Source organism: Marmota marmota, unplaced genomic scaffold, assembly GCF_001458135.2.
Source record: "Marmota marmota marmota unplaced genomic scaffold, marMar, whole genome shotgun sequence".
NCBI classification, from domain to species: Eukaryota; Metazoa; Chordata; class Mammalia; order Rodentia; family Sciuridae; genus Marmota; species Marmota marmota.
Genome location: NW_025999842.1, coordinates 14456894 through 14462124, shown reverse-complemented (window position 1 = coordinate 14462124; position 5231 = coordinate 14456894).

Sequence of the window (5231 nt, the reverse complement as noted above, 5' to 3'; positions counted from 1 at the left end):
CCAAACAGACTAATACAAATGGGCAACAAGAGAAATACAGAATAAATAAGAATGCATACTAGAAATATGAAAAAAAAACAACTCCTAGTAGTAAAATTTCAAATTTTAAGAGTAATTTTACTTTTCACACAAATGCAAACATGCATACCTCTTAATGCTGGGGAAAATGTGATGACATAATTACATCCAAGGTTGGCTGCCAGTTTTTTCTATGATATGTGATGACATGTGCATGCGCGCATGCACATATGCTTTAGTGTAGATGTATTAAATTGATAACATATCTTCATGACTCTACCCTTTCTCTTCTAATTTTATTTTTAATAGTGATCCATTTAAAATATATTTGTGTTAATAAACTTCTCTGAACACTTCAATATTAGTGGAGATGCAGCAAACTCCAGAAATTTAAGGAAGGACAGGTCTGGTCACTTTGCTTTCTTTCCCTCCCATTGCTCATTGGCATGACAGTATTTGTAAAAGAAGCTTCTGTGTCATACCGAGCTTTAGGTGGAGAGATGAGGCACAGAAAGGAGCCAAAGCTAACGTGCAGTGAACATGTAACATGGTAAAGCATTGTACTTTAAAGCCACTGAGATGTCAGGGTTCATTTGCTACCACAGCAGTGCTTAATCTATCCTGACTGTTAAAACTATCAACTTTGAATAATTATAGCAATAATTTATTAAAAATTATTCACTATTTCTATTGTATAAACCACAATTTCCAGTTCTTAATTTTTAAATGGTACTGACATCCATCTCACAGAAGCATGGAGAAGTGGACATGCACTCTTATTTGGACCATGACTTAGCATCTCTTGTTATGAAGAATAAGTTTCCATTTCTTGTGGTAGAGCACAAGTGTGCAATTCCAAGATGATTTCAAGAGCAATTCTTGACAGGTGTTCAGCCAAGTTAAGTAATAGCTTTCTTATCACCATGTACAATGAGGTACCCATGTAATAGTGCTTTCAATTTCAATATATGCCACCTCAAATGAATTCATGAGGCAATAAGTAAGTAGTTTTCAACCTGTTCCTTCAAAATTTCATGAGGGAAGAAAAGAAGAGCAGCACATTCTCCTCAGATTATCTTTCCAGATCTAAATCAGGACCTCTAGCACTCACAGACTGTCATTGTGAGGGAATATTCAGTTTCCTATCAATTTTCAGCATCTTTGTACAACTGTCATAATCACTGATGCTAATGAGGGCTTCAATCTTATTTACCCATATAGTAGCTGCTCATTTGCAAACAGAAGAAAAGACTATGGTAATAATGTGCTATATGATTCACATTTTAGAAATAAAAAGACAATTTCTTACCATAAGTTAGGAATAACAACTACAATAATAATAAATCTATTCATTGTCATATACAAAGAGCCTGATAAATTCAATGTAAACTGAATTGGCCTCAAGTCTTTACCTACTCCTAGATCATTTCACATGTGTTAATGGGTATAGTGAAATCATCGGTTTTATGTGACAGAAAAATACTGATTCAAGGAGTCTTTCTGACAGGTGTACACATCGGATAGTACAGAAACATAGCCTTTTAAAATAAATAAATAAACAATCAACAGGATTCAATGCTTTCCTGCCTTGCAGAGAATCACCACTGGTAATCTACCATTTTGCCTGGGAGTGAAAGGAGAAAAAGTAGTTATTTATCCTGGGTTCCCCATTGTTTATGTAAATACACCTTCATGATTCTCAAAGAATGGATCACAGTGAACCTTACACTCATTCTTTCTCTTATCATACCTCTTGGTGGTGGATAAAATCAGTTGGCTGTTTTAAAAAGAAAACATCGGTGGTCAGCTTTCCCCAGGGGAAAGCAGTGAATTTCTAAGTGCACATTACTTGCATTAAAGGAATAATATTTCAGGCTAGGGTTCTGGCTCAGTGGTACTGCACTCGTCTGGCATGTGTGAGGCACTGGGTTTGATCCTCAGCACCACATAATAAATAAATAAAATAAAGGTATTGTGTCAATCTACAACTAAAAAAAATATTTTTTTAAAAAAAGGAATAATATTTCACTCATCTAATCCTGTATACTACCACTCATCTGTATCTTTCAAAAGATACAGAAATACTATTTTGTTAATGAAATCTTAATGACAGTTTTAACAAGTCCACTCAAATTGTTAAGGAGTGATTTTTGGCATATACTAAAATATATCCTGGTGGACTGATGCCACATTATAATCTATCTGATAGTTTACCTTGATTTAGGTAGCTATGAACTACTAATCCTTCTTGAGTTATTTAACATAAGATTTCTTTAGGGTCTGTTACAACAGCAACACCAAATATCACATACTAATTACTCTAACCATGGGATTATACATTCTGAAAGAATCTAATGGTATCCACAAAGACATTTAAATTCTTGCAATGACTCAATAGATAGTAAGAATACTGATTTTGTAGGTTTAAAATCATTGCCAATGCTCCTCTAAAGTGAAGACTTAGAGTGAGACAGTGGATTTAGCAATTAAAAATTACTAGGCATTCAGAAAGCAGTTACAATAGAGTAAATAATAAATAAAAAATCTTTCACTAAGAAGCACTTTTTCCATTAATAAATACGGAAAGTCCAAAAGATTTGGGATTTTCCACAATAGAAAAATTTAACCCATATGCTACACAGATGCCTTTTCATTTTTCAAATAATATCCTATCATTTAATTGTAGCTTGTATCCTACTATTTTTATATATGTTGTATATTAAAATGATCAGTTTGTATTTCACTGCTTGCTTAAAAATATTGAAAAAAATAACAAAATGCTTTCGAGTATTCTAATTTCAAAAATGCTGACTAATAATCTATTAAAATTTAGAGTCCAATGAGCCAATTTCTTAATAAGTGTTTTTCAATAAATTATATTCAGAATTGCTATTGTACAGTTTCTCTAGATAAATAAGTTACAAAATATCATATATATGGATTTTCAAATTGTAGATTGAAATTAATTTTGATATAAAATATTAAATGTATATTAAGGATTTTTGAAACTCTATGACAAAGATTTTTCACAGGCATCATATTTATGAATCCCAATATAGTGGTCATTCCAACTACTTAAAACTATTACAAAAAATCACATTTACATATTGAAACAAACTTTTTATTGGTATTTTTCAAAATAATATCTAATAGAAAATAATATTTAGATTGGTAAACATTCAAATATAGATAAAATATTTGAATTTTACTGTCTTGATTATCACTGAAAATAAATTAGTATGCTCTTTATTTTCTTTATAACGGTTAATGAAATTATATTCCTCATTTATTTATATTACAAATACAGATTATTTATAATTTATAGTATGGCAATGTGCCTTCTTAGAAGTATGAATATTAGTAATATTTGTTAAATGTTATTCTTACTATCTAACAAGCATGACCCCTTGTGATTTTTTGAAGCAGTTGCAGGATTCTGGAATAGAACTTTTTATGCAGATTTTCATAAGTCCAAATGGTAACTTGTATTTTTCTTCTGTAACCAAGAAAATTATTTTTAATTAACAGGCTGCAGGAAAAGATTTTTCTTAAGTAAATCATGTTACAATCAAATATAGCCATAATTTATTGCTTCTGAAATAGCCATAAATTATTGCTTACCCTACTATATCAGCAGAGGTCCAGTTGGGAAAACAGAAACTATATATGATATTTAAATACAAAGAAGTCAAAATCAAGAATTAATTCAGTATACGTTAGAGAACTAGAAAAGAAAAACAGGAAACACTGAGCTAAGACAGACACAGTATCTTCTGGAAGTAACCACCATTTCTAGGGCTTGGAAAAATGAGAGAAGATGAGTGGAGGACCCCAAAGAAATAGGACTCAGAATTTTGATGTAAGAACTTAGCTCTTTGCACCTCAAGGGGTCTAGAAGAGAACACAAAAGGTAGGCAGTGGTAACACTGTCATTGCCAGAGTGAAGGGTCATTACTGGGAACATGTCATCAGGATTAGAGAGTGAAAAAGATAGAGCAAGTCTAGCCTTCCAGACCTGTCCTGTAGCCTTTACTGGTGCCACCTATCAGAAAGCAGCTGACAATATGACTTGGAATATCCTTACCACCACATCACGTGTAAAAGGAAAGATGAGTTACAGTGTCAACAATAGACACTTTTATCTTTAATAGTCTTATTATTGTGAAATACTGAAAATCTGAGAATATAGACTTCATGACATAGTATATGATTTAAAAATCTTATTTGATGAACATTATTTGTATATATTTTCATTAATCTATATATTTAATGCATTTTACTTATACTAAAGAATTAAATAAAAAAGAAACATTTTCTTTTGGTACATCTCAGCCTGTTCTCAAGCTCCCTCTGGAATTCTTCATTTGAGAGAAAGTGACAGAATGTTCATATCATGTTCAGGTCTGTGCTCTTCCTCATCCTGAAGGGCAGGGTGACCTGGCTGGGTTGTGTCATTTGTCAAGTTTGTCAAAGAAAGAGTGAAAAGTGCACTTTGTTGTAAGCTATTCCTCCATTTTCCATGAGCGGAGGGAGTGTGTGTGTGTGTGTGTGTGTGTGTATACATAACACACACATATATATCCACTAGAACAAACTCAATGATTCATATTTCTATTAATATCATGTGCTCTTTTATATTTCAATTTTAAAAACAAGATATTTTATTTAAATAACTAATGATAATATTTGCTTTCTATCTATAGGTCATAAAATACTTTTCTTCTCACATTCAAATCAATAGTGGCAATTTCCATATAATATAGAAATAAAATATTCCTTGTTTTGGAATTTAAAATATTATAATTAAGGTATGTAATGAGAAAAGTTATTGGATTCCTACTGAGATATACATCTGTGGGAAATTTTGAATTCAAGACTTTCATTTGGGTATAATTTGTCTACAAGCAACTAAAAACCATACTAAGAATTACTTGAATAAGGTTCTTGAGAACAATTCTTTATAAGGAAAAAATAAGCTCAAATTAGTTTATCTATTTCTATTTTGAATATTGATGTATTTATCTCTTTTAAGTGGGGTCCTTTTAATATTCACAAATGCTTTTAAAGCAGTCCATCAGATCGATCTGAGTGAGTGGATTAGGAGGCATTCATTGGAATGTATTGCATCTTTTTAAAAAATACATATTTTAAAATTTATTATTTTTTTAATTTATTGGTTCTTTACTGTATTGTATCTTTTCTTGGGGGGGGGG